At 37.3% G+C, this 24,915-nt stretch overlaps 1 long non-coding RNA gene and 1 pseudogene across 2 annotated transcripts in view; one reads left to right on the forward strand and one right to left on the reverse strand.

The window, feature by feature from the left end:
- LOC105489116 (uncharacterized) overlaps nt 1-24,915 on the reverse strand; it is a 114,159-nt gene that overhangs the window by 56,164 nt on the left and 33,080 nt on the right. The gene's annotated exons all lie outside the window — the stretch shown is intronic.
- Nucleotides 93-1,646, forward strand: LOC105489180 (A-kinase anchor protein 8 pseudogene; annotated as a pseudogene).

Here is a 24,915-nt window from a genome sequence, read left to right on the forward strand (position 1 = left end):
ATCCACGGGGCCTTCAGACTCGCCTTGCTCTCCAGAGCAGTGCTCCTTCCCCATCTACAGCCCTCACTGCTGTCGTAATCTCCTGGACCAAGATGTCTGCCGCCACCTCCTCAGGTGTCTCTTCCGTATCCTCACCTCCTAAATTGCCATCTCCTCCCATTTCTGTGTCACCAGTTTCACTGGTGTAAGGGGCCTCACACCCGAGGTATCTGTCTGTTGTTCAAGAAACTCTTAGCCATATGGAGACTGGTTTTCTTGAACTGCTCAGCAGCCGACCCAGTCTCATAGGAGGCCGCCAAGGGCAAGCAAAGGTGGCCTGGTGGCCGGGGTTGCTTCCATGCACATGGCCTCTTATGGCCCAGAGCGGGGCACCTACAATTCCAACTCCCTCATTGCCAAGATCAACCAGCGTTGGGACATAGTGTCCAAGGAGGAAGGCAGGGATGGGAGCGGCCACGATGGGGAGGGCATGCAGGGCTGGGAGAGCTCCTTCCACTTGCAGACCTTGGAGTCCTATGACTCTATGCCCTGCCTGCCAGAGCACAGCCCCTACCGCCCCAGTTACAGCTGCGACTATGATTTCGACCTGGGGTTCCACCGCAATGGCAGCTTTCAGCGGCAGCACAGTGAATGTCGAGACCTGGCCTTGGAGTAGGGCTCCCTCCATGGCTTCATGCTGGGCGGGGCCAGGGCCATTTCCAGGACCAGAGCAATCCCGGCACCTTCATGTGCAGCGACCCCTTCAAGACACCCTCTGCCTCCCCTGAGCCTCTATCCACGCCCTAGAAAGAGTTGAACTACGTGAGAGGATGGGGTCTGGGAAGGCCCTCTCCCCAGGCAGCGGCCTCCTTGGCTCTTCTCTCAGTCCATGGCTCCTGACTAAGGCTTGATGGGCGTGCAGGGGGCGGGTGGCTATGACAGCGCTGGCCTTATGGATGTGGTCACTTGCAGGACCAGATGCAGGATCGGGATCCACCCAGAAGGAGAGGGTTTGACCCTTCGGACTAGATGGCATGGGAAGGAAACGGAAGCAGTTCCAGATTTGTAAGGAGCTAGACGCCAAACTAGCCTGGGTTGACGGCGAAGGAGATTTCTCAGAAAATGATCTCCTGGTGACTTCCACTCAGGAGATGAAGAATTCAAAGGTGAGGATGAATTCTGTGACTCTGGTAGGCAGAGAGAAGGACGATGAAGATGAGGAAGTGAAGAAGAGAAGGGAAAAGTAAAGGAGGAGAGACAGGATGCAGGACCGCGCAGCCGACAGGATTCAGTTGGCCTCTTCTGTGTGCAAGTTCTGTAGATTTGAAGAGGAAGAGATCCAGAAGCATCTGCAAAGCAAATTTCACAAAGAGACGCTGCAGTTTATAAGCACCAAGCTGCCCAACAAGACAGTGGAATTCATCCAGGAATACATTATAAACAGGAATAAGAAAATTGAGAAGAGGCGTCAGGAATTGATGGAGAAAGAAAGCACAAAACCAAAACCAGATCCTTTCAAAGAGATTGGCCAGGAGCCCTTTAAGAAGATCCAAGCTGCTCACTGCCTGGCCTGTGCTATGTTGATCCCTGCACAGCCACAGCTTCTCCAGCCGCACCTGCACTCCACTGACCACAATAACCTATTTTTTAAATTAATGGCAACTTAACATTGAATGCATAAACAAACAAGCAAAGAGAAAACTAATAAAAACTCTACACTGCAACTTCATCTCCCTGCTTTTTAATTTTTTGTGGTTGTCTTATTATATGTCTTTCTATGCTAGGTCTTGAAAATTTGTTGTATTTCTTACTTTTGATAGTTTCATCTATTAGTCTTTCTACTCAAGGTATGAGTAGTTTATGAACCAGAATTACAGTGGTATGGTATTCTGTGTTTTTCTTTATACTTACTATTACAGGTGAATTTTGTGCAATATCTTCAGATGAGATGAATTATTGCTCATAAACATCATTTTATTTCAGATTGAAGAACTCCCTTTAGCATTTTCTTGTAGAATAAGTCTGATGTTATAAAATCCCTCAGTTTTTGTTTGTCTGGGAAAGTCTTTATTGCTCCTTCATGTTTAAAGGATATTTTTATTGGATATTGCCAAGACCAGCTCGGTCGGGGAGACCCTAACCCAGCAGTGCTAGAGGAATTAAAGACACACACACAGAAATATAGCATGTGGAGTGGGAAATCAGTGGTCTCACAGCCTTCAGAGCTGAGAGCCTCAAGCAGAGATTTACCCACATATTTATTGACAGCAAGCCAGTGATAAGCATTGTTTCTATAGATTATAGATTAAATAAAAGTATTCCTTATGGGAAATAAAGGGATGGGACGAACCAAAGGGATGTGTCTGGCTAGTTATCTGCAGCAGGAACATGTACTTAAGGTGCAGATTGCTCATGCTATTGTTTGTGGCTCAGGAACGCCTTTAAGCGGTTTTCCGCCCTGGGTGGGCCAGGTGTTCCTTGCCCTCATTCCAGTAAACCAACAACCTTCCAGCATGGGCGTCATGGCCATCACGAACATGTCACAGTGCTGCGGAGATTTTGTTTATGGCCAGTTTTGGGGCTGTTTATGGCCAGATCTGGGGGCCTGTTCCCAACAGATATACTATTCTAGGACAATTTTTTTTCCCAACACTATGTGTATGTCATGGCATTCTCTACTGGCCTATAAGCTTTCCACTGGGAAGTCTACTGCCAGACACGTTGAAGATCTTTGTATGTTACTTGTTTCTTTTCTTTTGCTGCTTTTAGGATCATTTCTTTATCCTTGACCTTTGGAAATTTGATTATTGAATGTCTTGAGGTAGTCTTCTTTGGGTGAAATCTGCTTGATGTTCTATAACCTTCTTGTGCTTGGATATTGATGTATTTCTCCAGGTTTGAGAAGTTCTCTGTTATTATCCCTTTGAATAAACTTTCTATCACTCTCTCTACCTTCTCTCTCTTTTTTTTTTTTTTTTTTTGACAGAGTTTTGCTCTTGTTGCCCTGGCTGGAGTGAAATGGTGCAATTTCGACTCACTTCAACCTCCACCTCCCGGGTTCAAGCAACTCTCCTGCCTCAGCCTCCTGAGTAGCTGGGATTACAGACATGTGTCACCATGTTCGGCTAATATTTTTGTATTTTTAGTAGAGATGAGGTTTCCTTACGTTGGTCAGGCTGGTCTTGAACCCCTGATCTCAGGTGATCCACTCGCCTCAGCCTCCCAAAGTGCTAGGATTACAGGCTTGAGCCACCACGCCCTGCCTACCTTCTCTTTAAGGTCAATAACTCTTAGATTTATCCCTTGGAGGCTATTTTTCTGGATCTTGTAGATCTTCTTCATTCTTTTGTATTCTTTTTTCTTTTCTCTCCTTTGACTATGTGTTTTTAAATAGCCTGTCTTCAAACTCCTTAATTCTTTCTTATGCCTGATCACTTTTACTGTTCAGACTCCAATGCATTTTTATGCATGCAGTTGCATTTCTCAGCTCCAGAGTTTCTTCTTGATTTTAAAAAGTATTTCAATCTCTGTTAAATTTATGTGATAGGATTCTGAATTCCTTCTCTGTCTTATCTTGACTTTCATTGAGCTCTTCCATAGAGATATTTTTAATCTACTCTCTGCAAGGTTACATATTTCTGCCTCTCTGGGATTGGTCACTGGTGACTTCGGTAGTTCATTTGGTGAGGTAACATTTTCCTTGATGGTCTTGATGCCTGTGGACATTTTTCAGTGTCTTGGAACTGAAGAGCTGGATATTTCTTGTAGTCTTCGCAGTCTGGGCTTCTTTGTACCTGTTTCTATTGGGAAGGTTTTCCAAGTGTTCAAAGGTACTTGGTTGCTGTGATCTAAGTCTTTGGTCACTGCAGCTGTATCTACATTAGGGGGCACCCCAAGCCCAGTAATACACCAGTTCTTGCAGGCTCAAAGAGGCACCACCGTGGCACTCTTGGGTCAGATATGGGAGAATTCTTCGGATTACCAGTCAGAGATCCCTGTTCTCTTCCCTTACGTTCTTCGAAACAAATGAAATCTTCATCCCTGTGCTGAGCTGCCTGAGGGGTGATAATAACACCCCTGTGAGCATCACCACTAGGACTGCACTAAGTCTGACCCAAAGCCAGCACAGTACTGAGTCTCACCCAGGGCCTGCAGTGACCACTGCCTATTTACCACCTATATTTTCTCAAGGTCCTAGGGCTCCACAATCAGTAGGTGGCAAATCCGGTCAGACTTCTTCTCTTCCATTCAGAGAAGTGAGTTATCCCAGTCCCTGGGTAGGTCTAGAAATGGTGAGCAGGAGTCAGGACCTGGAGTTGGGAACGTAGGAATCTACTTGGTGCTCTATCTAATGTGGCTGAGCTGGCACCCAAGCTGCAAGATTTTTCCATCTTTTCCTCCCCTTTCCTCAAGTAGAAAAGATCCTCTCTGTGGCCACCACTGCCACAGGCCTGCAGCAAATACTGCCTGGCTAGTGTTGATGTTCAATCATGGCCCAAGAGTTCTTCAGTTCACTTGTGGCGAATACTGACAGGCCTGCATCTCTTGCTTCAGGGTAGTGGGCTCCCTTCTGGCCTAGGGCAGGTCCAGAAATACCATGCAGGAGCAAAGGCTTGGAATCAGTTATAGCAGAATCCCACTTGTGGCTGAACTGGCACCCAAACCGCAAGATAAAGTCCCCTTTACTCTTCCCTCTCCTTTCCTCAAGCAGGAGTCTCTCCCCATAGCCACCACAGATGGAAATGTGCTGAGTCACACCTGAAGCCAGCATGGTTCTGAGTCTCGCCCAAGGCCCATGGCAATACTGCCTTGCTATCACTGCTAGTTACTCATGACCCAAGGACTCTTTAGTCAGCAGGTGATGAATCCTGTCAGGAATGTATCCTTCCCTTCAAGGCAGCAGATTCCCTTCTGGCTCAGGGTATGTCTAGAGATGTCATCCAGGAGCTAGGGCCTGGAATGGGGGCCTCAGAACTCTGCCTGGTGACTTCTTCTACTGTGGCTAAGTTGGTATTCAATTCACAAGACAAATTCCTTTTTACTCTTCTGTCTCCTCTCCTCATGTGGAAGGAAGGAGTCTCTCCTGGATCTGCAAGCTGTACTGTCTTGGGTTGGAGAAGGGGTGATGCAAGCACTCCTTTAGCCACCTCAGTTGGTGTCCCACTAGATTGCATGTAGCCCAAATTTACTGTCTTCAAGTTCAGCACAGCGCCAGGACTTTCCCAGGAATTATATCCTTTGTGGCTGAAACTGCCTTCCAAGTTAATTTAGAACCCCAGAGCCCTTTGGCCTGTGGTGGTGTGGTTTGTTGGAACTCATGTTCCTACTGCTGGGGCTGGCCTAAATAATCCCTCCTTGGGCACCGAGTGAGTCCTGCCCCTTCTTGCTTTCTGCTGTGAGAGGGCAGCACTGAGTTCCAATGCAACATTTCACAATCACTGTGCTCTCCCTCCCCCAAGCACACAGATTTTTTCTCTGCATCATGTGGCTGCTGCTGGGAGGTAGAGGGGGTGGTGTAGGTGATTTAAGATTGTCTTTTTTAGCCTCTTTCCTTAATATGATGTTAAAATCAGGTACTGTGGTTGCTTGCTTGATTTTTGGTTCTTATGAAGGTGCTTCTTTGTGTGGATAGTTGTTCAATCTGGTATTCCTGTTTGGGGGAAGATAGATGGAGTGCTCTGTTCAGCCATCGTGCTTTGCCTCACTTTTCTCTGTTTTCTTTACATATATATATGTATACTTTCATTATGTCCATACATTATGTAATTCATTGGTTTAATTTTGTTCTTTGATAAACACTCTTGAGGCCCTCTCCTTTTTTTCTCTAATCTGAAGTTTATTCTCTAATTCTGTGGGATAGCTTATATCTTGTCGCCTTGGGATTGACATTTAACTTGATCCTAGCAATTCCTATCAACTCCTTTCTGCATTGAACCCCCCTTTTTTGTTTTCATTTCTTTATTCTTAATTTATGACTTTAATTTTAATGGGCCATCTCTTATAGTAGCACACTGGAAATTATTTGAAGAAAAGTAAATTTCTTCAGGATTTGTACATCTGTTGAAAAATAATTATAACAACTTTCTAAGAACTTCTTAGATGCCATACTCTACTCTTTGCATTTTATGTGTGTTTACTTATTTAATCCTCAAAACAACCCAGTAAGAGAATTATTGATTTCCTGGGAAAAATAAAAACTTAATAAATTGAAATTTAAGCCCCAAATTATGTAGAGACTTGCTGTTCCAGAATTAAAACCCCTGAAATCCGACTCTAAGTTTGTGTTTTAACCCTACACTATGCAAACACCCAACAGCATTATTCTACCATCACATGTGATGAGTAATTATATTTGATGCAGAATTCTAGCTTCCAGTGTCACCGACATATTTTTTCTCTTTTTATTGTTATTCCTTCTGAAATTCCTATTGTTTATGCATTGTGTGTGGGTCATCTGGTTTTTGTCATCTTTTCACGTTTTTTTCCATTTGTGTTCTGAGAGATTTTGTAACTTTATTTTCCAACACTTTACTATTTTAAATTTCACGCATTTTTTTCTTTTTCTTATTCCCTTTTTGTATACTTATAAACAGTATCTTTTGTCATTTATATATACACACACACACACACACACATATATATATGTGTGTGTATATATATATATAAACTGCACATGTTCTCTGTATGATAATCTTGCTGAGCTTTTTCTTGGGGAAATTCAACTGTCAAACTCTCTGTTTCTCTAGAGAGGAATTATTTATCATTCTTCCTGAAAACTGCAAACGCAGTAGCCAGTGTTCTCACAGCAGAGTGGAGGAGGTGGTTTTACTATTCTCTATATAGATTTCCAAAGATGCCTGCCTTTCCACATAGTATTTTCATTCTCAACTATGCTTGGGTCCCCAAGTCTGAGGCAATGTCTGACTTAACGTGTTTAGACAACTGACCTTCAGTTCAAAGCAGGTGATTATTCCTTACAGATTTCCAAACAATTCTCTTTTTATCAGCCCAACATACACCCAACTATCAGAAATGCCTCTAGTTTATGCAGTTCTGTGATTCAAATGTGTTTTTGCTGGGTTCTACCTATGATTGCATTAGAATGCACTTTCTTCTAGTTCTAATCAGTTATCATGTGTTCATTTGTTTTTAGTTTTCTTTCTTTCCTTCCTTTCTTCCTTCCTTCCTTCCTTCCTTCCTTGCTTTCTTTCTTTCTGTCTTTCTCTCTCTCTCTCTTTCTTCTTCTTTTTTTTTTTTTTTAGTCTCACTCTGTTGCCCAGGCTGGAGTGCAGTGGCACGATCTCGGCTCGCTTCAAACTCCACCTCCCAGGTTCAAGTGACTCTCCTGCCTCAGCCTCCTGAGTAGCTGTGATTACAGGTGCCCGCCACCACACCAGGCTAATTTTTTGTATTTTTAGGAGAGATGGGGTTTCACCATGTTGGTCAGACTGGTCTTGAACTCCTGACCTCGGGTGATCCACCCGCCTCAGCCTTCCAAAGTGCTAGGATTACAGGTGTGAGCCATCGTGCCCGGGCTGTTTTCAGTTTTCTACAATATATTGCTGTTTCTCCTATTCCATTTTTGATTTTGTGGTGTATCAACTTTTATCTCTTTTCTGACATTTTAGTGTGATTTCAGCAGGAAGCAGATGTTTCTCAGAAGTTTGTCTTCATTCATAAATAGAACCCAAAACCTCTAAGTTATCACTGGAAAAGAGAATATCCTCATAAAGAGAGACATGTGGACCCTGGAGACATAATAATTTACCCTGAAAATTATGTTTATTCTGTTATTGTTATGTTACTGGCAGGAACATTCTAACCACTTCTACCCAACCAACTGCCCTTTTAATGTAGATCAAAATATGAACGGCTTCCTTCTCTTCTTTCCTCTTTTACTATGTTTAAAAACACTTGATTGTTTTATAAATATTTAATTGAGCTGAAGATAAGAATAATCATTTGAAAGTGGAATGTAGTACGTAAGTAAAGGATCTGGCTAGCAAGGTCTTATCACATCCATATGGGCCCAAGATGTAAGAAAATAAAGATCATGAAGAAATTACTTGACTCCTAATTTTATGACCACTCTCCTCTCATTCCACAGATGTACTTCAATTTGAAGGACAGCCTTGTTCACAAACAAAGATGAGTTATAGAATACTTCTGTTTATGCATTAATTATCTATTTACATGAAATACTTCACTTGCAAAGTTCCAAAAGTACAGAAAATTCTTCCTTCTTTCAGTAGAAGATTGTATATAGTATGTGTAATGTGTAATGTGAATTGTATATAACAGCAGTGGAGGATAAACTTCACCAATTAAATCATTTTTCACACTTCACCAACAATATGTTGAGAGGAAACCTTATAATGCAGAAGATGTTAAGACTGGCAATATTTTTCTCCATCTACAACTTCAATGGCAGGTGGTTATTTTAACATTGTCTGTGTCATTTTCTTTCTTAAGTGGTAGAATATGCCATCATTTTAAGTATCAATATATGTTATTGCTTATAGAAAACAATCAGGGGATAGGAAATGATTCTAAAATATGCATATTATTTTCAAGAAAAAGGCAATAAACTCAAAGGTAGTAGGAAAAATTCAAAATGTGAGAGGAGAACAAGAGAGAAAAATAATCATCAAATTGTTTGAACTGTTGGAACACAAGTTAAGATACCCGGGCTAGCGGGAGGCGAGTTTTGAGAAGAATGAATTGTTAATAGGAAACTTACATAAGCATATGATTTAGAAGGAAAAATTTCAAGTTTTGTACAAAGAGATGATTATGACAGTATTTCAAGCAAGCATTTGAGCTTATGAAAATGAGTTTTTAAATGTATAGTTGTATTATACAAAACATTGCTAATCTGTTTTGCTTAAGATATTGCCATCAAATACCAAGAAATTTTTAAATACTTTTGAAAACTGAAATTTGAGATTCCAAACTTTCAATATTACAGGAGATAAGTATACGAGGGGGTTCATTGTTATGTCTAAACTTAGAAAGAAAATATGGCTCCTATATTTTGACAGAATATTTGCCTTACATGTACCCAGACCTGATTTCTGGAAAAGTTAGATACAATTGATGCTCTATCCTCCTGAACGAAAAATAAGCTTTCCAATATTGATCGTAAGCATGTATTTTGAAATCACTGAAAATAACAGTATTTGACAACTTATCCACGCTATGGGTTAAATTTTTAAAAATGCTACAGCAGTAAATTTAATTTGGAGAATTTTGTAAGTACATAAAAAGTGAAAAAATTCACATCTTCCTCCATACTGTGCCACGTCTCCTGTACAAGAAGTAAATATATTCCTTTCACTCACTACAGTTCCTGTAGAATAACAAAGGCATAGAGAAAGTTATGACGATTTTTTTAAGAATAGCATATCATGAACATTGATTATTAATTATAGATTCTTCCACATGAAATTTAGGGCAATACCTCATTTTTGAATTTCTTTCAGGTTTATGTTACAGTAGGAATGTCTTAGATTTAATATAGAGAGACTATGTTTCAGGGTAGGAGCCATATCTTTCTCCTTCATTTCTTTGCCTCTGTATTTTAATTTAATATCTGTTTGTCTTACTCAGTACATGTTTATTGGATTATTTTTAAGGATGAATGAAGAAATAAATAAATGCAAAAAAATCCTCAGCCAAAACACAAAATACTCTCACCAAAGTATAATTATTATTTTATATTATTAATTGAGTATGGCTCTACTCTCAATATATACAAATGATGCCTTAGCCTTCCTTCCTACTTTAATAATGCATTTGACACTTAAAGATTCTCATGAATTTCAAATACACTTTGTTGTTTTAAAGACTATAACCAAAATAGTTATTTTCTTGAAGTTTTTAACCTTATTTGTACATATTTTAATTCTTGAAACATAAAATATTTGGCAAACAAATTTATTAAATCATTACAACTCAATATCTTTTCAAATCAAAGACAGAAACTTACAAAATACAATAATAGTTACTAGGCCAACGATTCTCAAATGTGAGGTAGCACAGAAATCAACTGGGGAGCAGGTTAAAAGTACAAATTACCAAGCTCTTCTGTCAGAGATTTTGGCTCATCTGTCATCAAGTTTTATAGTTGATTTCTGATGCAGTTGGTATAGGATCTTATTTTGAAATACACTGGACTACAGTGTAATTTACCTGATTGCAGGTATTGTGCCATGGTTTGGTTCTTCCAAGAGCTGATCTGAGATTAGGATTCTAGTGATAGAACTTTATTTTTGGAATGAACTTTATATGAATAAACAAAAAAGAGAAGGATGCAATAGAGAAAAGGGTTAGACCTAATAAAAGGTGGACTATTAAGATATTTTCTACAGTGACCAACTGAAGCCTAAACCCTGAGGAGTTTCTGATAAATGTCACCATATACATGTCTCAATATTATTTCCCAACAGGGAAAGAAAACTTGAGTATTGATATCCCAACTTCCAAGAGTCATTGGTAAAGGCAAAACCCAAGTTAAATGTAAAATCCAAGAGATGTTAGTTTCTCATCATTTTCAATCTGCTTGGGGAGTTTAATGGGGCTATCTGCAGTTTGTGCACAATTGATCTTCAGCACAAGTGCAGACTGGCAAGTGGAAGTCACACAGAGTACATGGCAATAATGTACATAATAGCTGAATAACAAGGATCAGATACTGACAGTGTCTAATCACAGTGTATATATACAGAGATTGGGTCTGTATATTTATACCTCCCTCTTTTGTGCCTAGAATTTAGTAAGCAATAAATATTTTTAATTAATAATGAATGAATGAGAGAAAAACAAAGCACTAGTAAATGAAGGATTCACATTCTGTTCAAATAAAATGGGAACAGTGATTAAGGCAAAATGAAAAGCTCTGAGAACCAGGGAGCTGACAGTCATGCACCTTAAAATATTTTTTTCTCTTACATGATTTGTCATCATCTTAGTAGGCACTATAGAATTGACTATTTTGTGTTGGCACCTTCTCCTCTCACTCATCACTTTCAGAGATATTTTCTCTAGAACTACTCCCAATGGGATGATGCAACAGACTTTAATGGAAAGCTTCATGTTACAACACAAATGTTCGCTCCCAGTGAATATCCTGCCCTCCTCATTAAATATTAATTCATTTTGTCTGTTTTGTCTAATCTTAATGTTTTTATAACAGCATTATTTTAAATAATCAAAACAGCAAATAGTAAATATATCTGAAAATTTCACACTTAGAAAACAGCACAAATAAATATATATCTAATTTTTTCAGTCATATGTGCATACTTTACTACACACACTTACACAAATGTATATATCCTTGAGTAGGACACGTGACATGAAATCCCTTGAGATCACTGATGTAGATAGAAAGTGGGACGGCCTTTCAGAATCTCTGTCTTATCGCCATGTCTCATATTTCTTTCAAATCTCAAGGAATCAAGGACACACTCTTGGAAGCTGAAAAAACTCAATATTCCAAATATCTGACTCATATTCTGCTTGGGACTTACAGGGATTGGGGATGTATAAGCAAGTAATCATTTACTCCTAAATTAAAATTATTTTACAAGAATGTGGGAAATATTCATTTCCACACTCATACCAGTTACTTAGTTAAATGCAGGGGTTACAACTGGAAGGCTTAAAAATATCATTGAGGTAACACAGACGTGTCAATTAGTCTAGGTGCATATTGGTGCATGACAAATGGAAAAAAGAAGGGAGAAGTAAAGTCTTTGAATGGGACAGTAGACATCTTGCGTAAAGTTATTCAAATAAAGGAAATATAAAGTATGTACACACACACACACACACGTCTTTTGAAGGCCAAATAAAACTTTTCAAAAACAAAGTTGCAGTATTTAATTTAGGGCAAAGAGTTTTCTTCCTTAAACAAAGCAGTTTTCTAGTTTTAACTTCAGATGATGTCCTTAAAGTGTAGTAATTCATAGCCATTTTAAATTTTCTATTAATTTTCCATTCTGTCATATAATTGAATTCTTCCTGCCATTCTTTGGAATATTTTAAGGAATGTTTGCACATTTGGACAAAATCCAGAGCTGTAAAGTTGCCTAAATGGATTACTTGTTATCTAAATATTAAGCAGTGAAACAGAAAGTGCTTAACAGGACATTATGGTCCAGTGAGGAGGGTAAGGAAAAGTCATAATGGATTCTCCAGAGTTTGTAGTCAGGCTTATTTGGAATGTAGCATACATGACAGTGGACATCCAAAGGGCATTCCTTAGGTGTCTTTTGGAATAAGTATTATGCATGGATCTAATCAAATTCTAGCACCTCTTTCTTGCCAATATGATCTTTGCAAATTGCTTAAACTGCTTTGGTAAGTTGCTTAAGTTGCTTTGGTCAAGTATTGTGAAGATCAGTGGATATTATTTAAAGTACTTGGCACAATGCACAACACATAGTAAGCACTAAATAAACCTTGCTTTCTGTTATTTTATTATTAACATTATTATTATGCCTGCCCCAAGACCAGCGGCACAGAATACACAAGCCACATTTAAAGAACACTTAGGAAAAGATAGAAATAATAGTAGTAGCTGACATCTATTCAAAGATCACAATGTTTCAAGAACTGTACAAAATGAAGGAACTCATTTAATTCTTCTATCAATCCTATCTCATTTCCAATTGTACAGAAGAATCTGAGCCTCTGAGAGATGAAGCCGTTTGCTCTAGGTCAGGTAGGTAGGAATGGCAGGGCTGGCATTTAAACCCACAGAGTCTAGGGTTAGAGTCAGGCTCTTAACTAATATCCTATACTATCTCTTGATAATAAGAAAACAGTCATTCCAGATAGGAACCACATGGATTAAAATGCCATTTAGGGCACGTAAAAAAGGAATAGCAAAAATGAATGAAAACAGAGGAGAACAGATTTATTTTCCTTAGCTACATGTGGCTCACAATTTACACCTATAAAGAATGAAACAGGGACCAGAAATTAAATACTACAACTGTGCTATATCAAAAGCATAAGTGTTATGTCCAAAGCATAAAAGCTGTGTTAATGAGGGTGTACTTTCTTTGTGACTAGATAACTTGTATCGTTAGCTGCATAAAGCATGTTATTGGGTGTGCTCTGCCATTATCAATTTGTCTTGTTTTGTTTGGTTTCCCTTTATTTTTATAATGTTGTAAGTTAAAAAATTTCTTTTCCTATATTGATTTAATAATATACTATAATGAACAACACCTGACAATTACAGTCATTATTCTAATGTTCCACTAAAGGAATAATATTCCTTATTTATAATATGTAACGTTATATTACTTAGTGTGGGATTTATTTACATTCATGTGTATGTATTTCCCCAAGGTTATTCTGCCCTTCTTTGTCCTACATATCATTTTCTACAAGAGAAAACAATTTTATGTATGTGCTTGTATGTACACACACACACACACACACACAGAGAGAGAGAGAGAGAGAGAGAGAGAGAGAGAGAGAGAGAGAGAGAGGTCAAACACACATAAAACCCAATCTAAAACAAAACACGTTTAGGGAATATTTTTTGTTTCTCTTATTAGTAGCATTCAGTTGTACTTTGGATCCACAAAATTAAATTATTAGCCTAATACTGTGAATTCTTTTCTTATAAAACCACAGCAAAACTTACATTATATAATAACAATTGACCAATTTCTTTATATTTACTAATAACCACATTGCATACATTGTGAAAAAAATATTTCCATCAAATATGGAAATTTGGTCCCAGAACATTTTAGTGACCTGACCAATGGCACTGAGGAAATTGGGCTAAAACAGGATGCAGTCCAAGTCCTCAGACTCCTGGCCTACTTCTTCTCATCTTCCCAGGGCAACAAACACAGAATCAGCAAAACTGTGCATCGCCAGACCAGTCCATGAATGCTTGAAGCAAAACATGCTTTTGTGGTGCCACAAATGTTCTTAAAGCAGTTTTAGCAACACTAAAATGAAAAACAAAAGGAACATGGGCTCTAATTCCAAGAAAGCCATGTTTTCTAATGTTTCCATTTGAAATAAACTCTGCATTCAACTCCCTAAAGCAACATTATTATGAACATGATTTTATGTGGATAAATTACTACTATATTTCAGCTGCACTGTGGGTTAAATAGGCTTTTGTGAGCTACACTGTAGATATCATTACCTCATATACCGCTGCTACTATAGAAAAGTGAATTTTGAGTCCAAGCTAATTTTTTAAAAATTATTAACATTGAAAATATTCCCTGGTAAATTGTTTTACTTTCACAAGACTGAAGATTTAACTATTACTACTTTGGGGCAGAAATGATATTGTATTCCCATATGTGTTCCATAGGGGTATTTTAGTCCCATAATTTACCCATTAAAGTATCTTACCAATATGTTAGGTTGAAATATGTTAAAACTCCAATATTTGATCATTTTGAGCTGTAAAAGTAGCAATTCCATATAGTATAATTTAATATACAAATATACAGTAGCTCAACTATTGCTGATATTTCAAGTCTTTTCTATATTTCCCATTACACAATGGCAACACCTAACCATATGCAGTCATATTATCACATTTTGAACATTTTGATTAATTTTATTTATATTTAAACACTATTTATTTAGCATCTCCTATATTCCAGCCATATCCTATGTGTTTTGTGTGATAAAAGTAATACAAATTTATTGTTGACATTGCACAAAATATAGCGAGACGGGCAGATCACGAGGTCAGGAGATTGATACCATCTCCTCACTAACACGGTGAAAACCCGTCTCTACTAAAAAATACAAAAAAAAAAAACTAGCTGGGCGAGGTGGCGGGCGCCTGTAGTCCCAGCTACTCAGGAGGCTGAGGCAGGAGAATGGCATAAACCCAGGAGGTGGAGCTTGCAGTGAGCTGAGATCCCGCCACTGCACTCCAGCCTGGGCGACAGAGCGAGACTCCGTCCCGCCCCCACCAAAAAAAAGATATAAATAATAAATGTCATGAGTAAACGCAAAAATACAACTAACAATTTTGTAATCAGTTACTTGTTTTAAAAATACATAAAAATAGGATCACTATATGTATGCAGTTATAATTTTTAGATGTTTGTATTGTGTACATTTAACTGACACTTTCTTTCCTATGTCAGAAAGTATTTTCGGTATACAGACATTTCAATGGTTGATAGCACTCCATGGTATGGCTCTACGCACATCATCTGTATTAGGCCACTCTTGCATTGCTATAAATAAATGCCTAAGACTGGTTAATTTTTTTTTTTCTTTAAAGATGTTTAATTGGCTCACAGTTCTGCTGGCTATATAGCAAGCATAGTGCCAGAATCTGCTTCTGGAGATGCTTCAGGAAGCTGTTTCTCATGGTGGAAGGCAGAGCAGGAGCAAGCATCCCACATGGCAAAAGAGGAGCAAGAGTGGGGAGGAGGTGCCACACACTTTAGATGATCGGATGTCACATGAACTCAGAGCAAATGCTCACTTATCACCAAAGTGATGGCCCCCATGATCTGCCTCCATGATCCAAATACTTACAAATATCAATCCTCCAAAATTGGGGATTACATTTCAACATGAGATTTGGGTAGAGATAAATATCCAAACTACATCATTTTGCCCTCTGCCCCTGGTCCCACCCAAATCTCCCATCCTTCTCACATTGCAAAATACAATTATAACTTCCCAATTGTCCCCCAAAATCTTAACTCCTTTCAACATTAACTGAAAAGTCCAAAGTCCAAAGTCTTATTTGAAACAAAGCAAGTCCCTTCAACCTATGAGCCTGTAAAATTGAAAACAAACTATTTACTCCCAAGATACAATGAGGGTATAGGCATTAGGTGAGCCTATGCCTCACCAAATCAGCCAAAAGAAAGGAGGCAGAGGCAGTCATTAAATGTTAAAGCTCTGAAATAGCCTCCTCTGACTCCATGTCTCACATCCAGGGCACACTGTTACAAGGGTTGGACTCCCAAAGCCTTGGGCAGCTTTGCAAGGTTCAGCCTCTGTGGCTGCTCTCATAAGTTGTTGAGTGTCTGTGGCTTTTCCAGGCACAGGGTCCAAGCTACCAGTGAATCTACCATTCTCAGGTCTGGAGGGCAATTTCCCCCTTCTCACAGTTCCATTAGGTGGTACCTGAGTGGGGACTCAGTGGGGGTTCCAATCTCCCATAGTCTCCCTTGGCATTGCCCCAGTAGAAGTTCTCCGTGGGGGCTCTGCCCATGCAGCAGGCTTCTGCCTGGGTACCCAGGTTTTCCATACATCCTCTGAAATATACGCAAAGGGTGCCAAGTCTATTTGCTCTTCCACTCTGTGTGCCCACAGGCTTAATGCTACATGGAAGTCACCAAGGTTTATGGCTTGCACTCTCTGAAGCAGTGGCCTGAGCTGTACTTCGGGTCCTCTGAGCCAAGGCTTGAGCTGGAGTGGCCTGGATGTGGGGAGCAGTGTGTTGAGATTGAGCAGGGCAGTGGGGCCTTGGGTCAGGCCCCTGAAACCATTCTTCCCTCATAGGTCTCAAGGCCTGTGATGGAGGGGCTGCCATGACGGTCTCCAAAATGCTTTCAAGGCCTGTTTCCCATTGTCTTGACTTTCAGCACTGGACTCCCTATTAGTTAGTAAATTTCTCTAGCAAGTGGTTGTTCCACAGCCTGCTTGAATTCCTCTCCTGAAAACGCTTTTGCTTTCTCTGCCACATGGCCAGGCTGCACATTTTTCCAACTTTTATTCTCTGCTTACCTTTTAAACAGAAGTTTCAACTTTAAGTCATTCCCTTGTTCCCACATATGAGTACAGGTTGTTAGAAGTAGCTAGGCCACGTCATGAATGCTTTGATGCTTAGAAATTTGTTCTAACAGATACCTGAAATCATTACTACGAGGTTCAAAGTTCCACAGATCTCTAGGGCGCAAACAAATTCTTTGCTAAGGCATAACACGTGACCTCTGATCCAGTCCTCAATAAGTTCCTCATTTTCATCTGAGACCATGTCATCCTTGACTCCATTATCCATATCACTACCAGCATTTTGGTCACAACCATTTGACCAGTCTCTAAGAAGTTCTGAACTTTCCCTTATCTTCCTGTGTTCTTCTGAGCCCACCAAGTGCTTTCAACCTCTGTGTGTTACCCAGTTCCAAAGTCGTTTCCACATAGTCAGGTATCGTTATAGCAATACCCCACCCCTCAGTACCAATTTTCTGCATTAGGCTATTCTTGCATTGCTATAGATAAATACCTGAGATAGGGTAATTTATAAAGGAAAGAGGTTTAATGGGCTCATCATCTTGCGGGGTTCACAGGATGCAAAGTGCCAGCATCTGCTTCTGGGGAAGCCTCAAGAAGCATTAACACATGGCAGAAGGTGAACGTGGAACAAGTACTTCACATGACTAAAATAGGATTAAGAGAACTGGGGGCAATGAGTAAGTGCCACACACTTTTAAAGAGCCAGATCTCATGTGAACTCAGAGCAAGAGCTTACTTACCACCAAGGGTAAGGCCCAAGCCATTAATGAGGGCTGTGCCCCCAGGATCCAAACCCCTCCCACCTGGCCCCACCTCCAAGATTGGGGATTACATTTCAACATGATATTTGAGCAGAGACAAATATCAAAACTATATTACCATCTCATTTTTACTCCAACTTTTGGATGGTTAGGCTAAACCTAATTTCTCACTTTCTGAAACATGATGGGATGAGTGTTCTTTCTTATAAAATTTGCATGCATCTCTGATTCCAACCATAGGAAAATATTTTCTTAGAATTTGACTTTCTGGATTAAAAAGCAGGTTCATTTTATTTTGTTACTGGAAATATCTTCCATATTATTTTAAAGGACATATTCATTGAAAACAATCCAAGCATTACAGAAGCCAACCAAACCAAAATGAACATTATACATCCACTTCCCAGGAAAAACCACTGTTGATATTTTGGCATATATATGCCCAAATATATAAGGCCCAAAGCTTGATAGCTACTGTGTAGTAAAGAGGTTACATTTACTTTTATGTTTTGTCGTTGCATTTGTTTTCATTTTAGAATCAATTTTGGGATAACATATACATAAATAAGATACAGGTATTTAAAGTAGGAAGTTACACTAATTTGGAAAAATGCATTTATCTGTGCTATAATCACCACAATCAATACATAGAATATTTTGAACAGCGTAAAGGCTTTTCTTTTATCCATTCCTAGTCAGTCCCAGCTCTCGTCTAGGGCTCCAGACAACCCACTCACCCACTTTCTATAACTATATATTAGATTTGTCTATTTTCCATTTTTAGATAAATGGATTCATAAAATTGCCAGCATGTACAGTTTTGCATCTGTCTGTTTTTATTTAGCATAATGTTTTTGAGATTCTATTTTGATGAACATATTTGAAGTTTTCTACTTTATCGCTGAGTGCTGTAGCCTTATATGAATGTGGCAGGCAGAATAATGTCACCCCAAACATGTTCATGTCTTAACTCCTAGAACCTGTGAAATGTTACCATACATGGCTATAGGTACTTTGCAGCTGGGATTAAATCAACGGCTTTGAGATGGGGAGATTTTTCTGAATTAACCAAGTGGACTCAGTATGATTTATTGATGTGATAGTTAATTTAATGTACTAGTTTGTCTAGGTTATGATGTCTGTTTTGTTTTTTGTTTTTTTTTTAGTTAAACAATAGTATAGATGTTACTGTAAAAATGTTTTAGATATGTTACTAACATTTTCAATCTGTTCTCTTAAAGTAAAATAGATTATACTCCATAATGTGGGTGGACTTTAAGCAATCAGTTGAAGGTTTTAAGAGCAAAGACTGAGGTTTCTTGAAGAAGAAGGAATTCTGCCTCAAGAAATTATGCCTGAGTTTTCAGCCTGTTGGCCAGCCCTGCATATTTCAGAATTGCCAGCCTCTATAATCTTATAAGCCAATATCTTAAAATAAATCTTTCTGTCAGTGTGTATGTATGTGTGCACATGACTAAGTGTGTGTGTGTAACTTTTTTTGTAGAACCATTACTGACATGCATAGATGTTTGGTCAGAGGGGCAGGTGACCACAGAAGTCTAGTCAGAGATATAACATCGCCTGCTTTGAGGGTAGAGGAAAGCATTCATGAGCTACGGAACCTGAGCAGCCTCTAAGCTGGAAGAGGTGAGGAAACATACTCTCACCTCCAGAAAGAAAAACCTGCTGACACCTTGCTTTTAGTCCCATAAGACCTATTTTGGACTTCTAACCTCAGAACCTTAAAATGATAAATTTATGATATTTCCATTGCTAAGTTTGTGGTTCTTTATTATTTGACAATAATTTGTGAACAATACATTTATTTATCCATTCACTTCTTGATTGGCAAAGTAATTTTTTTTTCTAATTCCTTTGTATAATGAATAAAGTTGATATAAACATTAATGTACAGTTCTTTGGATAAACATATTTTTACTTCTTATGAGTGAATTCATAGAAATTGGAGTCACAATTTTCTGTGGTGAGTTTATAACTCTACAAGAAACTACAAAAGAATCCACCAAAGTGGTTGTAGCATTTTAAAGTCCCAAGAAAATATGTAAGAGCTTTAACTGTTTCATGTTTTTGTCAACAATTTGTCTTATCAGACTTCTAAAATTTTAGGCATTCTAATAGGTGTAAAGTATCTCACTTTTTTTAACAATTTAATTGAGATATAAATTACATACCATAAAACATGCTTATTTCAAATTTCAAATTTTAATTTTTGTAAATTCACAAAAATATCACCAAAATCAATTTTAGAACATTTGCATCACTCCAGAAAGTCTGTACATATTAGCAGTCATTCCCAATTTTGCCCCAAATCTTCCTCACCATTGCTACCCATCCATAGATTACCATCAATCTGTTTTCTGTTTTTATAGATTTGCTTATTCAAGATGTTTCATATAAATCAAGTATATAATATATAGTACTATGGTTTGAATATGTCCCTCAAAAGTTAATGTGCTGGAAATATAAACCCCAATGAGATTATATATCTAGAGATGTTTTTAAGAGCTAATTAAGGTTAAATGAAGTCATATGGATGAGGTCCTAATCCAATAGGAATGTGGCCTTATAAGAAAAAAAAGAAAGAGATTTTAGACATACTTGATATGCTTTGGCCTATAATAAATACCCTCTGCCATGTTACAACATAGTAAGAAGGCTCTCACCAGATGCAAACCCTCAACTTTGGACTTCTCAGCCTCCAGATTTGTAAAACCTAAATTTCTTTTACTTGTAAATTACCCAGTCTCAGGTATTCTGTTAAAGCAATAGAAAACTGACTTGTTTCTTTCACATACAATGTTATTATTTTTTATTCATGCTCTAACACATATTACTACTTTATTCCCTTCTACTGCTGAATATATTGTATTGCATGAATATATCATGGTTTTGAATCTATTCATTAGTTGACAGACATTTGTATTGTTTTTAACATTTTATTATTATCAAAATTCTGCTGCAAATATTTATCAAGAAATTTTTGCATGGAAGCATGTTTTCAATACTCTTGGATACATGGTAGCAGTAGAAGTACATGGTAACTCTATGTTTGCCATTTTAAGGAACTACCAAACTGTTTTTGAAAAGTGGCCACCACATCATTTCACATTTCTACCAGCAATGAATGAGTGTTCCTGTTTCTCCATATCTTTGTCAATATTTGTTTTTACATGTATTTTTAAATTATATCTATCCCACTGGGTGTGAAGTAGTATTTCCCTTTGGTATTAATATACATTTTCCTATTCTCTAATTATGTGAAGTTATCTCATTATGTGTTTATTTGCAATTTAGATAACCTCTTTGGGGAAATGTATACTTCAATCTTTTGCCAACTTTTCAGTTGGGTTATTTGTATTATTATTGAGCTGTAAAAGTTGTTTATTCTGGCTACAAGTTCCTTTTCACATATACATTTTGCAAAAATTTTCTACCATTCATTAGGTTGTGTTTTCACTTTCTCATTTGTGTTCTTTGAAGCACAAAATTTTTTAATTATTTTGATGGTTAATTTTATGTATCAACTGTACTGGGCCAGAGGATGCCCAGATATCTGGTTAGGGATTATTTCTGGATTTGTCTGTAATGGCATTTCCAAAATACACTAGCGTTTGAATTGGCAGACTGAATAAAGCAAATGGCCTTTTCCAATGTGAGTAAGCATCATTCAATCATTTGAGAGTCAGAATGCAGTAAAAGGACGTTGAATGCTCTGTCTCTGCCTGACTACATGAACTGGGACACTGATCTTCCCATACCCTCAGTTCTCCTGATTCTCAAGACTTCAGACTTCAGACACAAATGGAGATTTATAGCAGCAGCTCTTCAGTTCTCAGCCCTCTGCACTGTATCATCAGCTTCCCTGGGTTGCCAGCTTGCAGAGGGCATATTGTGGGACTTCTTGGACTCCATAATTTTATGAGTCAATACCTTATAATAAATGTCTTTAAACATACACACCCATTCACATATACGCATGTACACACTAACATGCACACAGGTTCTGTTTCTCTGTAGATCCCGGATCAATACAACTATGATAAAGTCAAATTTATTTTTCATTTGTGTAACTTGTGCTTTTCGTGAAATATCTAAAGTTATGAATATTTACTGCTACATATTTTTATGAGTTTTATAATTTTAGCTCTTACATATAGGTCTATGATACATTTTCAGTTAATTCTGATGTAAATAAGGATGGAGTCCAGCTTTATTCTTTCGTAGGTGGAGAATCAGTTGTTCCAGCACAATTTGTCAAAAAGTTTACCTTACAAAGTTGAATTACTTTGGCATGCTCCAAAAATCAATTGACTTTAAATGTCATGGTTTACATCTAGACTCTCAATTTCTTTCAATGTATCTATGTGTTTGTCTATATGCCACTACCAAACTGTCTTGATTACTGTAGCTTTGTATTCAGTTTTGAAGTCAGAAATTATGGGTTATCCAACTTTGCTCTTTGTTTTAAAGGCTGTTTTGGCTACCCTTGTTTTTTAAATATTGATATGAATTTCAATATCACTTTGTCAATTCCTGAAAAAAAAAAAGATGGAATTTGGTAGATATTGTCTTGAATACATAGATTAATTTGAGAATAATTGCCACTTAAACGATATTAAGTTTCTGAAAAATGACACTGGAACATCTTTCCATGTGTTTAGGTCTTCTGTAATACCTTTCAACAATGTTTTGTTGTTTTCAGTATACAGATATTGGACTCCTTTGCTTAATTTACTTCTAAGTACTCTATTTCTTCATATTATTTTAAATAAAAATGATTTTCTATTTTCTTTTTTGGATTGTTTATTGCTAGTGTATAGAAATACAAATGATATTCATATACTGATCTCATACCCTAAAAGCTCACTGAACTTGTTTATTTAAAGTTCTGAGAGTTTCTTTTGGATTTCTTAAGATTTCCTAGATATAAAATCATTTCATCAGCACATAGAAATAGTTTTATTTCTTCCTTTCCAATATGGATGACTTTTATTTCTTTTTCTTGTCTAATTGTCCTGGCTAGAACTTCTAATACAATGCTGAACAAAACGTGAGAGTGGACATCATTGTACTGTTTAAGAACTTAAGGGGAATTTAGTCTTTTACCATTAAGTATGATGTTAGCTTGGATTTTTTGTAGAAGCACTTTATTCGGTTGACCAAGTTCCCTTGTATTCCTAGTGGCTGAGTGTTTTTATAATGAGAGGGTGTTGGATTTTTTTCAAATACTTTTTCTGTATTTACTGATATGATTATGTGTTTTTGCTCATTTGTTCTACTAATATGGTGAACTACATCGTTTGATTTCAAATGTACGATGACCTTTTCATTCTTGGGATAAAATCTACTTAGTCTGGTATATAATGATCCTTTTTATATGATGCTATATACGGTTTCTAGTATTTTCTTGAAGACATTTGTGTCTAGAGTCACAAGATACATAGTTTTTCTTTCTTATGATGTATTTTTCTAGTGATGGTATGATGGTAACCCTAGCCTCATTAGATGAGTTGGTAAGTATTTTTTCCTCTTCTATTTCTTCCAAAACAGTATAACTGATTGGTATTCATTCTTTTCTAAATGTTTGGTGGAATTCACCAGTGATGCCATAGGAACCTGACTTTTCTCCATGGAAAGTTTCTTATTAATTCAATCTCCTTACTCCTCTTAGGTCTAGTCAGATTTGTGGCATTTTCTTGACTCAGTTTTGGTAGTTTATGTTAGTCTAGGAATTTGTCCATTTTATCTAAGCTATCTAATTTGTTGAAGTATAATTGTTCATATTACTCCCTTAAAATCCTTTTTATTTCTATAAAAATAGTAGCAATGTCCTCTCTTTCATGCCTAACTTGAGTGATTTGAGTCTTTTCTCCTTTATATTAGCATGACTAAAGCATTATCAATTTTATCATTTCAGAGAACTAATTTGTGGTTTTATTTTCTCCATTTTTTTTTCTCTCTCTCTTTGTCTCTCTCTCTCCATTGTTTTTCTGATCTCCATTTCACTTGGTCTACCCTATTTTTAAAGCTCTTTCTTTCTTCTTGCTCTGGTTTTAGTTTCACCTTCTTTCTCAAGTTTAAGGTAAAAGGTAAGGTTGCTGATTTGAGATCTTTATTCTTTTGTAATGTAAGTGTTTAGTGTTTAATTCTATAAATGTCCCTCTAAGTTCTGTTCTATATGTATCTTATGGGTTTTGTATGTTCCATGTTCACTTTTATTCATCTCATAGTATTTTCTAATTTCCTTTTCTTCTTTTTTTGACCCATTGGTTATTTAGATGTGTGTTGAATTTCTCACTGTTCCTTCTGTTATTGATTTCTGATTTAATTCCACTGTGTTTGGAGAACAGATTTTTGTCTGATTTCAATCATTTAAAATATGTTGAGTCTTATTTTGTGAACTAGCATAAGGTCTCTTCCAGAAAATGCTCCAAGTGCTCTTGAGAAAAATGTGCACTGTCTTGCTTTTGAGTGCAGTTAGCTATATAGATATCTGTTAATGTTGCTAAATCTCCTATATCTTGTTGACCTTCTTTTTAGTTGTTTTATGCACTATTGAAAGTGGGGTATTAAAGGCTATAAACATGATTGCTGAATTGTCTATTTTTCCCTTCATTCTGGCAGTTTTGCATCATGTATTTTGGGAGTCCTCTTTTTAGGTTCATGTATTTTTACAATTGTTACACATTTCTAGTAGATTGACCTATTATCCTAAAATCTCCTTCTTTACTTTCAGTAACACTTTGTTGTTGTTTTACTCTCCATTTTGTGTTATTTTAGTATAGCTGCTCCAACTTTGAAATGGTTGCATTTGCATGAGTATTTTTTCCATCCTTTTGTTCTCAAAATATTTGTCTTCAAACCTAAAGTGTGTCTCCAGTACAGAAAATATAGTTGTACCTTGTGTTTTTAATCCAGTCTGTCAATTGCTCTAGAACATAAAATGTTTATCTTATCAGGACACATTTCAAATGTATACTATATTAATTCCAATGAGCATAGAAATGTTACTTCTATACAGATTGATTTCTTCCCCTTTTTGTGCTGTATTTGTTACATATATTCAAACTATGTTACAAACCCAATGATATAATGCTAAATTATTGTCTTTTGTAATTTTACGTCTTTCAAAGAAGCTGAGAGAAAAATAGCAGGTATATATTGCAGATATGGTTATACTAACTTTTTTTTACCCTCTCTGATTCTCTTTGTATATTCCTATGTATTTCAGTTACCCATTTTGTGTCACTTCCTTACTCGAATGAAGCTTTGTTCCCATCCACCTTCTTTGTGCTGTTATATAATTACATACACATTGTTTTAACAATTGCTTTTTAATCAGTTGAGAAGAAAGGAAAATAAACATGCAATTATAATGTCTTTGTAAATGAAT

The sequence above is a fragment of the Macaca nemestrina genome, chromosome 14, assembly GCF_043159975.1.
Source record: "Macaca nemestrina isolate mMacNem1 chromosome 14, mMacNem.hap1, whole genome shotgun sequence".
NCBI classification, from domain to species: domain Eukaryota; kingdom Metazoa; phylum Chordata; class Mammalia; order Primates; family Cercopithecidae; genus Macaca; species Macaca nemestrina.